The sequence below is a fragment of the Electrona antarctica genome (genome assembly GCF_951216825.1).
Source record: "Electrona antarctica genome assembly, chromosome: 8".
NCBI lineage: Eukaryota > Metazoa > Chordata > Actinopteri > Myctophiformes > Myctophidae > Electrona > Electrona antarctica.
In genome coordinates this window covers 28381868-28397157 of record NC_136789.1, presented here as the reverse complement: position 1 = coordinate 28397157, position 15290 = coordinate 28381868, and positions in this window count along the sequence as shown.

Sequence of the window (15290 nt, the reverse complement as noted above, 5' to 3'; positions counted from 1 at the left end):
CTTCGAGACTCATAAATATTTGCTCTCTTGAAGTCTGGACCCTTTGTCTGAAAATCATGCCGTCAGACTGTGTGTGTGTGTGCGTGTGCGTGTGCGTGTGTGTGTGCGTGTGTGCGTGTGTGTGTGTGTGTGTGTACGCGCGCATGTGCGTCTGTATGTGTGTGTGACCATTGTTCAAGTGTTTGCTTCAGTTGTGTATTTGGCTGTGGTTCATTGTTGTGGTGTGTGTGTGTGTGTGTGTGTGTGTGTGTGTGTGTGTGTGTGTGTGTGTGTGTGTGTGTGTGTGTGTGTGTGTGTGTGTGTGTGTGTGTGTGTGTGTGTGTGTGTGTGTGTGTGTGTGTGTGTGTGTGTGTGTGTGTGTGTGTGTGTGTGTGTGTGTGTGTGTTCTAGCTGCTATAGCTCACTCGGTTAGCGCTACAGACAGGCCCTTGTGAACAGACATCGGAGTGCATATGTTGTTCATAGAACGGTGCACAAACTGCTGCCCCGGCCCATCCACCCACCAGAGCGATGCGTCTCAAACTGCTGCCCGGCCCATCCACCCACCAGAGCTGCTGCCCGGCCCATCCACCCACCAGAGCGATGCGTCTCAAACTGCTGCCCGGCCCATCCACCCACCAGAGCTGCTGCCCGGCCCATCCACCCACCAGAGCTGCTGCCCGGCCCATCCACCCACCAGAGCGATGCGTCTCAAACTGCTGCCCGGCCCATCCACCCACCAGAGCGGTGCGTCTCAAACTGCTGCCCGGCCCACCCACCCACCAGAGCGATGCGTCTCACACTGCTGCCCGGGCCGCAGTGACAACTGTTTAAGTATTGTACAGTAACAACTAAAGTCTCTTTAATGTTTATGTTGTACTATTACTACAAAACAATTTAAAATAAAGGGATTTAAGATCATTAACCCATTCCGGACGGGAACCCGTTTTGGTGTTTTAACTAAGCATTATGTTATACTTTAGCTATTGAAAAATAGCAGATCTACGAGCTTGTAGGTCTGCTATTTTTGAAAAATAGGTCAAAATGTGGCACAAATCTTTGAGTATAATTATATTCTTTCAGAAGACTTTTTATTTATTTCGACGTCAGGTTTAAATGGGTTAAAGCTGGGCTGTTGCCGGATTCCAATGCATTTCTGCCTACTTCCGGTCCAGAAATTGTCTCAGTTGGTTGTTCCCATTCTCAATAGGTCTATAGGAGAGTGGAATTGGACTGGCCCCATGCGTATAACTCTGTCTACATCTAAGGCTCCGATGCTTGCCATCCACCTTTTATAAGACAATTCTAATATAAAGATGATTCCAAATAGGGTTAAAGTGTTTTAACTGTGTCTCATTTAGTTGGGGACCCCATGGAAGAGCCCTCCTGGACCCCTTGTGGCCCCCCAAACCCCACTTTGAGAACCACTGGAGATGCTCAAAAGGAGCCATTTGGAGAAAGCCCTGTGATGTAGTGGAGGAACTGAAGATGCGTGCGTGCGTGCGTGCGTGCGTGCGTGCGTGCGTGCGTGCGTGCGTGCGTGCGTGCGTGCGTGCGTGCGTGCGTGGATGAGAGCGCAGGACAAAGGCAAGGATGGGATAATGCTTCCAGGCTCTGAACTGAAGTCTCTGAGGATAGAAGCTTTGGAGAGAGAGAGAGAGAGAGAGAGAGACAGAGAGAGACAGAGACACACTGATCCACAAGCCAGCATCCCGAGAGAGAGAGAGAGAGAGAGAGACAGAGAGAGAGAGAGACAGAGACACACTGATCCACAAGCCAGCATCCCGAGAGAGAGAGAGAGAGAGACACACTGAGAATGAGAGAATGAGAGAGAAAGATAAATAGGTGACAGACAGACAGACAGACAGACAGACAGACAGACAGACAGAGGAACAAAGGGATTGTGCGTGTACTGTAAGTGTATTCAACGTGTTAGAAACACCAGACACAACAAAACCCATAAAAAAATCATTCAGCATGAATTATTCTATCTTATCTACATTTTGTCTCCCTGTGCTAGCCTGTTCACAGGTGCACACACACACACACACACACACACACACACACACACACACACACACACACACACACACACACACACACACACACACACACACACACACACACACACACACACACACACACACGCATGCACGCACGCAGAGGGCCGGGGGGAAACCGAAATAGCAGGAGAGGAGAGGAGAGAACTCTTTTGTCTTTTGTTTCCTGTCTGTCTGTCTGTCTGTCTGTCTGTCTGTCTGTCTGTCTGTCTGTCTGTCTGTCTGTCTCTCTCTCTCTCTCTCCAGGGACCTGAAGCCGTTGAATCGATCAGGTAATCAATAACACTCACAAGGACAAAGGAGACAAGACAGGAAGTATTATACACAAACATTTCCTATTCCTGATGCAATATACGGGTTTGTGGAGGTAGTTTACATTTAAATTACATTTACATGAACTTACAATTACAATACGGTTACATTAAACTACTGTACATTATATTTACAACAGTTTCCTACTGCATAACGCGCGTTCCACGCTATTTAATCCATGTTTCTGCCCCGCTATTTGTTTTGTGTTTAATTAGCTGTTTTTTAATAATCAAAAAGAAATAGCGGATTTGTCGCAGACCTGGTGATGAGGCCGTCGTGGTATGATGACAAAACCGGAAATCGACTCGTGCTCTGGGCTGCAAGGGCTTCTGGGAAAATGAGTTCAATGCAAGTGAACGGTAGCTTCAACTGGACTCCAGCAGCTCTCACTGCCTGTTTTTCGGTTCGACAATAAGCCATGGAAATGACTCAACGAAATTACGTTGACGCTTCACCAATCTGTTTACATTCTCTGTGAATGAAACAAGCGTTGTGATTGGTCTGAAAAGATTGTATCCGGGGGAAATACATCTGACGGATGTCCCGGCCCGACACTTCCGCAGATACTTCCTGTCTTAGGTTGTGACCAGGCTTTACTTCCTGCCTTAGGTTGTGACCAGGCTTTACTCTCTGTCTTAGGTTGTGACCAGGCTTTACTCTCTGTCTTAGGTTGTGACCAGGCTTTACTCTCTGTCTTAGGTTGTGACCAGGCTTTACTCTCTGTCTTAGGTTGTGACCAGGCTTTACTCTCTGTCTTAGGTTGTGACCAGGCTTTACTCTCTGTCTTAGGTTGTGACCAGGCTTTACTCTCTGTCTTAGGCTGTGACCAGGCTTTACTCTCTGTCTTAGGTTGTGACCAGGCTTTACTCTCTGTCTTAGGTTGTGACCAGGCTTTACTCTCTGTCTTAGGTTGTGACCAGGCTTTACTCTCTGTCTTAGGTTGTGACCAGGCTTTACTCTCTGTCTTAGGTTGTGACCAGGCTTTACTCTCTGCCTTAGGCTGTGACCAGGCTTTACTCTCTGTCTTAGGTTGTGACCAGGCTTTACTCTCTGTCTTAGGTTGTGGCCAGGCTTTACTCTCTGCCTTAGGCTGTGACCAGGCTTTACTCTCTGTCTTAGGTTGTGACCAGGCTTTACTCTCTGTCTTAGGTTGTGACCAGGCTTTTCTCTCTGTCTTAGGTTGTGACCAGGCTTTTCTCTCTGCCTTAGGTTGTGACCAGGCTTTTCTCTCTGCCTTAGGTTGTGACCAGGCTTTTCTCTCTGTCTTAGGCTGTGACCAGGCTTTACTCTCTGCCTTAGGTTGTGACTAGGTGGTGACCAGGCTTTTCTCTCTCTGTCTTAGGTTGTGACCAGGCTTTTCTCTCTGCCTTAGGTTGTGACCAGGCTTTTCTCTTCGCAGATGAGTAAGGCTGCGACAGAGGCTAAGGTGGAGATGCAGATTAGGCCTATATGATCTAGTTTACATTAAATTATATAACATTTAAGATTGCATTACATTAAATTAAATTAAATTAAATTGCATTGCCGGGAAAAATCATACCTATGGCACAAAATTGCTCAGGGCCGGCACTTTGTTTGTTCTCTCTAACAGTTGAACCTGTTCTGGGCATGATGCCATAATAGGTGAACAACTCCTTCTTTCGGCTAATTCCCATCTGGGTCGCTGCAGCGTATCATCTGTTTTCTGTATCTTCCTTGTCACTCGAAAAAGAGAGTTGCAGCGTCATCAATTCTATCACCTCCAGCTCAGCCTGCTGTCTTTTCGTCAGTGCAACCCGTTTCCAACCTGTACATGGCTGCTCTCATACATGGTCTTATAGAGCGTCACAGTCCCGCCCCCTCGAGAGACCCTGGTTTTTTACTTTTCAAAAAGTATTTATTTAAAGACGTTTAACGCCGCGGACAAAGCCAACTCGAGTCGTGACAAATCATGTTGTTTTTCCTTCTTTGTAATTATTTGTTTGGTCCAAAATATTGTGTTTGTTGTCATGATTTGTCACGACTCGAGTTGGCTTCGTACAACGCTTAAAAGGTCTTTAAATAAATACTATTGGGAATTATTTCTTGGGCCTGGCGTCGTCATGAAAAGAAGGTACTCGCACACTGTGTGGGCTCCGATGCATGTGAAGTGCCTTTATTTGCACAAAAAGGGTGACGTTTCTCTTCCTCAGACTGTCGTCATGAAAGGGGGCGGGACTGCGACGCTCTATACATCTTCCCTCTCACTCTTGCTCGTACACAGTTCTGTCACGGATAACTCCTGACACTTTACTCCATCCATTACAGTTTACACCATGGGATCCCAAAGTGCTGTGCCTGGGGGATCCCAGTCAATATGTTAAATTGGTTAAGCACCAATCAGCTGGAAGATGGGAGTGCACAATGACAGCCTGCCACCTTTTGACCTGCATGTGAAAACCTCCTTTCTGTCCCTATTCAGCGTTCAGGGAATGGAATTGACACAACCACACAACCCTGGCCGTATTTATATAACTGACACAACCACACAACCCTGGCCATATTTATATTACCAAACTATGTCCAAATAAACATGCCTGCACGCGTGGAACCGCATGGCATGCAAACCACACGCACGCACGCACGCACGCACGCACCGTGCGTGCGTGCGTGCGTGCGTGATGCGTGCGTGCGTCACGCACGCACGCGTCACGCACGCACGCACGCACACAGTCTGTATAGGAAGCTGCAAGCGCCGTCTGTTTGGGGAGAATTAATTACTGTTAACCCACTTAACACAGAGAGCAGGGGGAGGGGCGCTCACACACACACGCACACGCACATGCACATGCACATGCACATGCACATGCACATGCACATGCACATGCACATGCACATGCACACACTGTACACTGATCCTAGCTGGACAAGACAGCAGGCAGAGAGAGAGAGAGAGATGGAGAGGGACTGAGGAGAGAGGAGTAATTGCACTAAAGTATGAAGGCACGTAAGACAGTTGTGTGTGTGTGTGTGTGTGTGTGTGTGTGTCTGTCGTGCACACAGAAGTGCACGTGAACACGCACTGTTAGGACATGGCTCACCAATCTCCCACGTGTGAGTTCACTCACCGAGACAGAAAACATGTTTATTTCCCATCATGCCCTTCATTAATTGTTCACCTGGCGAGAGTCCCGACAATTCAATAGTGGATTCAAAGGCCTTTGGAACGAGGACACATATCGTTGTTGTTGTTGTTGTTGACGGGCAGAAAACTTATATATTCTAACTTTTTTGAGTTTCCTTTCTGTAAATGAACGCCCTGCTCGATCATGCTACAGCGTCACGCAAAAGAAAGAGGCAAAAAGTAGCAGATCTACAAGCTCCAAATGCGACGCAAAAGCGTCGCGTTTGGAGCTTGTAGATCTGCTACTTTTGAAGTTGAATCCCGAAAGGTTTTGGTCAAGAGTTTTGGTCATGTGAGGTTTCCACTCGACAAAGTCGAAAACAAAGTGGAACAAAACAATCAAACCAAAGTAATGCATGTACAATTAAACTGTGGAATAAAGCAATGCGTAAAACAACAGAGCCGTATTAGCCTATACAATTGCAACCATCTTGCAAAACCATAAGAACTTATATGGCATTTCCAGTCAGAACTATAGAGGGTATGCGCATGCTTAAAGTGAATGACACATCGAGTGGCAAATCGAGTGGCAAAGCAACATGCAAAGTTGCTTAATGCAATCAGATTCTGAATTCTGTTTGGATGCATGGGTTATCATGGCCAGTAGTTTTTTGCCACTCAGTAGGCATTCCTGCATAACTTCCGGGTTTGATGATGATGTCACGCGCATACCCTCTATAGTCATACAGCCTGGGCCGTGGCTCAGTGGTCCAGGCACCTTGGCTGGTAATCTAGTCTGACAGTGTGCCGCGGGTTCGACTCCCGATCCAACCTTTACTGCATGTCACCCCCCCCCCCCCCCATCTCTCTCTCCCCATCTTCCTGTCAGCATACACATGTCTATCCCTCTATAAATATATAAAATAAAGGCGAAAGCCACAAAAAACATTTAAAAAAAGAAATAGTCACACATCGACACATACAGATTTCACATCCCTCTCTTTCTCTCTCTACCCCCCCCCCCCCCCCCCCCCACACACACACACACACACAGCCTTCCCCTGTCTCTCATCATCAGTGCCATGGCGCTGAGAGAGAGAGAGAGAGAGATAAAGCGAGGTATGTGGGCACAGGTCCAGAGGATCATGGGAGAAAACCCCCTGAATCTGCCCCCCCTACCCACCCCCTCTGTGTGGCAGCCAGGTTGCCATGGCAACCAACCCAGCCACCAACCAACCAACCAACCAACCCATGCAGCTCATGCTGCTGTTGTGCGTAGAGAGAGGAAGCCAGGCCTCCAGATGAAGGAACAACACACACACACACACACACACACACACACACACACACACACACATACACACACACACACACACACACCGCAACGCAACGCAACGCAACGCACACACACTGACGTACTATACGTTCCTGAGCCGTTCTCATGGTGATCCACATGCAATGCTCAATAGTTTTGTTCAAACTCTGAGAAGTGTACGAATGGAACCAAATGGACCCGCGTCCATTTGGTTCCATTCGTACACTTCTCAAGAGTTGTCAGACCCAGTAAAGCAGTATAGTTCTCAAACGTTTTTGTGCCAAGGACATCCAAATTTATATTTATTTGGCCATCGGACCCCCCCAAACTGAAAAGGTGTTGTGCCAGAGGAGAGAAGATATGTGTTAATCTTCTGAGATCAGATTCTAAAAATGTCTTCTACATCCTGACAGTTTTCTGAAAAAGCTATGTTTCTATGTCAGTCGTTCTTCGATTTTTCAAAAATAGCAGATCTACAAGCTCGTAGCGCGCCACTCGGTGGCGCGCTATGAGCTTGTAGGTCTGCTATTTTTCAATAGCTAAAGCATAACATAATGCTAACACCAAAAGGGGTTCCCGCCCAAAATGGGTTAAAAGAAAAATAGCAGATACTGTACAAGCTTTGTATATATTCTATTTTTGAATAGCTAACGTACAGTATAACATATGAATAAAGGGGAGGAGGGAGGAGGAGACCCCGGGGCAGACCTGCAAGGCGCAGTTGGAGGAAACACATCGACTCACTGGGCCTTGGAACGTCTCGGAATCCCCCAGGAGGAAGTCACTAATGTTGCTCTGGAGAGGGAAGTCTGGACTCTGGAGCACTCTGGTGGAGCTGTTGCCCCCGCGACCCGACTACGGATAAGCGGTTGAAGATGGATGGATGGAATAAAGGTGTTCTAATGATTGTGAGCGGTATTATTAACACATTTTCCTGAGCGTTTTTTTCAGTCATGGAGATGAAGAATGACCATTCAGAGTCATGTATCTCCTGCAAGAAAAGTCGAATGATGTTTTTTGTTTCATTTCTCGTTTTCATTTCTCTGTTTTCTGACTTCACTGCAGCTTCACGTTTGAACTGACGTGATGTTGTGGAAACTGTGCCATACTCTCTATACTAGCCTGGCCCCAGCCCTGAATCGCCAGCCACGCCCATTAATAGGCCTGACGTCAAAATAAAAAAAAAGTCTTCTGAAAGAATATATATTCAAAGATTTGTGCCGCATTTTCACGATTTTTCAAAAATAGCAGACCTACAAGCTCATAGCGCGCCACTCGGTGGCGCGCTATGAGCTTGTAGATCTGCTATTTTTCAATAGCTAAAGTATAATGCTTAGTTAAAACACCAAAAGGGCCAAATGCTGTTTGGCCACTCAGCGTAGCCAAATGTCATTGATCACGCCTCCAGGTCTTAAGTTAAGTAATAAGACCTGGTACTTAAGACACACATAATACTGCCCTAGGGGTCCCTGGACCCCACTTTGGGAACCACTGCTCTACACCACTGTTTCTCAAACACTGAGTCAGGACCCATTTATGGGCCGCGGACACATCTTTATGGGTCCCTCCCTGTCACACTCCGTCCTTGAGTGAAGGTAGTGTGTGCACAAAAGGCACGTGACACAGTTCTCAAAACCTCCAAAAAAAATTCAAATGAGCAGGATACTCAAAATAGGAAGCCAGAGTCCTCTTAATTAAGCAAAAACAAATGGAAGTTTTATTCATTCACCTTTCAAGTCTCCAGAAGTGGCAAAAATGGTGTCCCAAAAACAGTACACACTATTTACAATGGCTGAATAGGTTGGCCCTCCTGCATGGTCTACAGCCCTACATCGACTGCCGGACAGCCTTCTCCTTCTTCTTTGTGGGGTTTTATGGCGGTTGGCATCCAAATAGTTGCCCCCTTCTGTTACTCTCACACTGCCGGACAGTGGCAGGTCTCCCTTCTTAAATATAGGCTAGGCCCCTCCCACTGGACCGCACCAACCCTAATAGGCCTATCTCACAGCCCGTTTTTCACGCCCACTTCCGGTAAATAGTGGTGACTTTAACATGAGCATTTACACGTTTTTTTCTCTGGAGAATCAAAGTACATTTTCTAATGTAAAAATGTGACAGACCAATATTATTATGAAGCAAACAATATGGTAAATCAGCTCGAACAGATAGAACAAACCTTACCTTGAGAAAACAAAAGTTGTAGACTTCTTAAATTACCTCTGTTAACATGAAGCGTCTATGGAGTGACGTCACGCTATCACCACTAACCCCGAAAGGGGGCGTATTAAGGGGGGCGGGGAAATTCTGTGAGATAGGCTTATTGATTCCACAATTAACAGCCCCATGTCCAGAGACAATAACTACTTTAACACATAAATCACATTTAACCCTTGTATAATTCACATTTAAATCATTACACATCATCCACAATAATTCACATATTTACAAAAACCTACAGTTGGTCTGATCCAGTGGGATGGACTGAGCATGCTCCCTACAATGGAGTCAGGCACTATAAAAGGCAGCCTCATGCTCCAATCGGGTCCTTCCCCACAGGCCAGCACCAGGAAGCACTGCGGTAACACATGTCAAACATTCTCCAAACATGATTCACATTCACAACTTAAAGAATAAAGGTGAGACTTTAACCCATTGTTGTGTCCTTTATAGTACCTACATACATAAATATAATCATTAAAGAATAAAGGTGAGACTTTAACCCATTGTTGTGTCCTTTATAGTACCTACATACATAAATATAATCATTAAAGAATAAAGGTGAGACTTTAACCCATTGTTGTGTCCTTTATACCTACATACATAAATATAATCATTAAAGAATAAAGGTGATACTTTAACCCATTGTTGTGTCCTTTATACCTACATACATAAATATAATCATTATCATTAAACATATAATTCAGGGGAGAACACAAGAAAACAGTCTTATGTCATCTGCCAAATGAGTTGGTGGCAGGGTAGCCGCAATTTGCAACTCTAGATTTTTTTATAATGGGATGAATCTAGAGTTGCAATACCCTCCATTGACTCCCCACTCATCATTTTGCGTTTGCGATCTGCTTGTCTTAAACGACGTTAAACTCACCAACATTGCAGCTGTAGTCCAAGCTTGAATTATTCTCTTTCAATCTGCAAAGCTTGTTTTTCATAAAAATCCCCCGTAGACATGTTATGAGCTACTTTCTGTCGAGAAGAAGAAATGTTGGAGTTTGGAAGCGCTCGTTTGTATTAAGGGGTCGCGCTGCTGCCTCCTGCATTATGTGCAAATGCGAAACAGATGCATGCAGGGACGTTCAGTGACTTACGACGAGCGCTTCCAAACACCAGCACTTAGAAAAATAATCACTTGCACAGAATTTCTTGACAGAAAGTAGCTCATAACATGTCTACGGGGGATTTTTATGAAAAACAAGCTTTGCAGATTGAAAGAGAATAATCCAAGCTTGGACTACAGCTGCAATGTTGGTGAGTTTAACGTCGTTTAAGACAAGCAGATCGCAAACGCAAAATGATGAGTGGGGAGTCAATGGAGGGTATTGCAACTCTAGATTCATCCCATTATAAAAAAATCTAGAGTTGCAAATTGCGGCTAGTGGCAGGGCAATCTGCCACAGTCCCTTATAATTTTGTTCTTTGCTACATTTAGTTTTTAATTGTTTCCCCGCCAAAAAAACGTAGCCTGCGGTATTTGTCGGGAAGCGATGCTGCCAAAATACGTATAGCCTACGTTTATTCAGTTGTATAAACGTGTTTGATCCGATCTATAGTGGAAAGGCTGCTCAAATTAGCTTCGGATGGCTATCTGTTAGCTTAGACCAGGGGTCCTCAATAGGCGGACCGCGGTCCGGACCACCTCTCTGTGGACCCTGGACAGAGAGGTGGTGGACTTGACAAAATAAAAGTGTTCTTTGTGCCTCAACACAATACCTCTCATTTGCTGTGAATTTTTGGAGGGGAATATTTGTGAAACATTTTATTTCCATACTCTGCACCCCAGTATTGGTTGGTTGGGAGGGGATCCGATTTGTATAAACTTGCCTTGGTGTGACTGTACTACAAAATATAGAGCCCCGCTCTCCGCTGGCCGCTGCGTGGCCCGCGCTGCGTGGCATGGGACCGGACCTTAGTCTTTTTCAAAAATTATTAGTGGACCTTCAGCATTTCTAGTTGAGGATCCCTGACTTAGACACTGGACTGTGCCATCTTGGTTGCGCGTGCACACTTTCAGACGCTTTCATTCATTTTTAAGTGTGTGTACAAATGGAGCCAAATGCACCCCTGGGGGCTGTGTACACGAAGGCTATGTATTTATGTATTCATGCTATGTATTTATGCTATGTATTTATGTATCTATGCTATGTATTTATGTATCTATGCTATGTATTTATGTATCTATGCTATATGTATTTATGCTATGAAGCACTGAGTGTCTATGCTGCACACGTCCATCTGTTGTTTTTATCTGACCTGGTCGCCAAGAGTTGAAAAATGTTCAACATTGGGGGGTTTAATTGGCTGAGCGTTTTAGAAGAGCACCTTGTGTTTTCAGTTGGGGAAACAGCACTTTGGTGGATGCACTGCATGCCTTCCTGTCTGGGTAAAACTAAGTCTGTTTTATACTGCTATACCAGGTTTTATGCTGTGTTGTACAAGACTTGTTGTACTGGTCAGCTCCCAGTGGTCAACAGTAGAAGACTGTGGTTGTACTGGTCAGCTCCCAGTGGTCAACAGTAGAATCCAGTGGTTGTACTGGTCAGCTCCCAGTGGTCAACAGTAGAATCCAGTGGTTGTACTGGTCATCTCCCAGTGACCAACAGTAGAATCCAGTGGTTGTACTGGTCAGCTCCCAGTGGTCAACAGTAGAAGACTGTGGTTGTACTGGTCAGCTCCCAGTGGTCAACAGTAGAATCCAGTGGTTGTACTGGTCAGCTCCCAGTGACCAACAGTAGAATCCAGTGGTTGTACTGGTCAGCTCCCAGTGACCAACAGTAGAATCCAGTGGTTGTACTGGTCAGCTCCCAGTGACCAACAGTAGAATCCAGTGGTTGTACTGGTCAGCTCCCAGTGACCAACAGTAGAATCCAGTGGTTGTACTGGTCAGCTCCCAGTGACCAACAGTAGAATCCAGTGGTTGTACTGGTCAGCTCCCAGTGACCAACAGTAGTAGGCTGTGGTTGTACTGGTCAGCTCCCAGTGACCAACAGTAGAATCCAGTGGTTGTACTGGTCAGCTCCCAGTGGTCAACAGTAGAAGACTGTGGTTGTACTGGTCAGCTCCCAGTGGTCAACAGTAGAATCCAGTGGTTGTACTGGTCAGCTCCCAGTGGTCAACAGTAGAATCCAGTGGTTGTACTGGTCAGCTCCCAGTGACCAACAGTAGAATCCAGTGGTTGTACTGGTCAGCTCCCAGTGACCAACAGTAGAATCCAGTGGTTGTACTGGTCAGCTCCCAGTGACCAACAGTAGAAGGCTGTGGTTGTACTGGTCAGCTCCCAGTGACCAACAGTAGAATCCAGTGGTTGTACTGGTCAGCTCCCAGTGACCAACAGTAGAATCCAGTGGTTGTACTGGTCAGCTCCCAGTGACCAACAGTAGTAGGCTGTGGTTGTACTGGTCAGCTCCCAGTGACCAACAGTAGAATCCAGTGGTTGTACTGGTCAGCTCCCAGTGACCAACAGTAGAATCCAGTGGTTGTACTGGTCAGCTCCCAGTGACCAACAGTAGAAGGCTGTGGTTGTACTGGTCAGCTCCCAGTGACCAACAGTAGAATCCAGTGGTTGTACTGGTCAGCTCCCAGTGACCAACAGTAGAATCCAGTGGTTGTACTGGTCAGCTCCCAGTGACCAACAGTAGAAGGCTGTGGTTGTACTGGTCAGCTCCCAGTGGTCAACAGTAGAAGGCTGTGGTTGTACTGGTCAGCTCCCAGTGACCAACATTAGTAGGCTGTGGTTGTACTGGTCAGCTCCCAGTGACCAACAGTAGTAGGCTGTGGTTGTACTGGTCAGCTCCCAGTGACCAACAGTAGAATCCAGTGGTTGTACTGGTCAGCTCCCAGTGACCAACAGTAGAAGGCTGTGGTTGTACTGGTCAGCTCCCAGTGACCAACAGTAGAATCCAGTGGTTGTACTGGTCAGCTCCCAGTGACCAACAGTAGAAGGCTGTGGTTGTACTGGTCAGCTCCCAGTGACCAACAGTAGAAGGCTGTGGTTGTACTGGTCAGCTCCCAGTGACCAACAGTAGAAGGCTGTGGTTGTACTGGTCAGCTCCCAGTGACCAACAGTAGTAGGCTGTGGTTGTACTGGTCAGCTCCCAGTGACCAACAGTAGAATCCAGTGGTTGTACTGGTCAGCTCCCAGTGGCCAACAGTAGAATCCAGTGGTTGTACTGGTCAGCTCCCAGTGGTCAACAGTAGAATCCAGTGGTTGTACTGGTCAGCTCCCAGTGACCAACAGTAGAATCCAGTGGTTGTACTGGTCAGCTCCCAGTGACCAACAGTAGAAGGCTGTGGTTGTACTGGTCAGCTCCCAGTGGTCAACAGTAGAAGGCTGTGGTTGTACTGGTCAGCTCCCAGTGACCAACATTAGTAGGCTGTGGTTGTACTGGTCAGCTCCCAGTGACCAACAGTAGTAGGCTGTGGTTGTACTGGTCAGCTCCCAGTGACCAACAGTAGAATCCAGTGGTTGTACTGGTCAGCTCCCAGTGACCAACAGTAGAATCCAGTGGTTGTACTGGTCAGCTCCCAGTGACCAACAGTAGAAGGCTGTGGTTGTACTGGTCAGCTCCCAGTGGTCAACAGCAGAAGTGTTTATCAGTTTGAGCACCGGGCCAGGGTGTTGCTGTGTGATAAATGGAGGTTTTGATTGAAATAAGCGCCAGGGCGACATTTATTCTTTGGTTTATTTTTAGAGTCTCTGCTTTATTTAGACAGACCAGCGGAGAACAGAGAACAGTAGAACGTCTCCCTAATGAGAAACAGTTGGACACAGATACTGTAGCTCTGGGCCTTCAAAGCCCAATTATCATCCAGCTGTCCAAATCTACATGAGACCAGAGCCATAGAGTAAGACAGAGTTACACAAACTCCGTTCACTTCATGGGGCTTCAGTACAATGGCGGCTCTCCTACATATTTCTGTTGAGAATGGGGACAACCGGCAGTTTACGGAATGCATTGGAGTCTATCTGCTCGCGCGAGTACATGAACCACGTGACCGACCGGGCTGTTTTCTGCACCCTCAATGTCGCAACTCTTCTATTTGATGGCTCTGCATGAGACTGGCTCTCTCTCGCTCGCACGCTCGCTCGCACGCACGCACGCACGCACGCACGCACGCACGCACGCACGCACGCACGCACGCACGCACGCACACACAGAGAGAGAGAGAGAGACTCGCTGACACATACTGACACATTCCCCACTGGGAGGCAGTTAGGGATGAGGAGTTTTAGAGTTTGTGTTTTTCAGCTTGTGCTCAAAATGAAAAGGGCTTAAACTCTAAACAGAACACGCTATTGTCTGCTGAACTGAGCTGAACTGCACAGAAATAATGTATTTATGATGATGATATAAGACCGATTAAAACAATCACACTTGACTTTGTTCCTCATCAGAAATTGCTTAAAGAACAAAGAGACCCCATTGTTCCAAATTATGTTTAAGTTACCTGGGGGTTAAATTACCTGGAGGTCCGGAGACCCCAGGGGTTCTTGAGGGCCCCATGGAGTTATTGAGGGCGCCAGGGGTCCGTGAGGGCCCCAGGGGTCCTTGAGCACCTTACAGTCTGCAACTCAGAGAGTGTGTTCCATTTGTACACTGAGTTATGGGGGCTTAATACTGTATACATACCAAAAAGGATGTTGTTTTTTCATTGTTTTTGTACATGACGCATGGTTCTTCAGAGGGTCTGCAGTCGGGTCTAGACAGCTCTAATGGAGTAATGGTTCTATTTTGCACCATTTGACAAAGTGCACCTTTAGTCACATTGCTGCTATATATAGCCCTAGCACTAAACGATTTTACTGCAGCACTTGTACTGCTATTCAGTACATTTGTGTTCAGTTCAGAGCGTATATATATACGGGTCTGGTCTGTAAAGTCATGTTCCAGTAATGTGTGGGGCTGCTGGAGGTCACGTCCAACAGATGGATGGCTCGGCTCCTCCAGAGGCAGTGAGTCAGTGCTGGTCATCTGTGCTGCTGAAATGAACTCTGTTACATTCACCACCACCATGATCCGGGTATTAAACCATTTTGGGCGGGAACCCCTTTTGGTGTTTTAACTATTGAAAAATAGCAGATCTACAAGTTCATAGCGCGGCACCGAGTGCTGCGCTATGAACTTGTAGGTCTGCTATTTTTGAAAAATCGTGAAAATGTGCCTCAAATCTTTGAATATTTATTATTACAGAGTGAACAATTTAACTCAAATCTTTGCTTGTGGGGGGGGGGGGGGGGGGTCCCTGGAAGAACATATTTTCAGATGTGGGGCGGAGGCATATTACATATAATTTTTGGGGTTCTTTA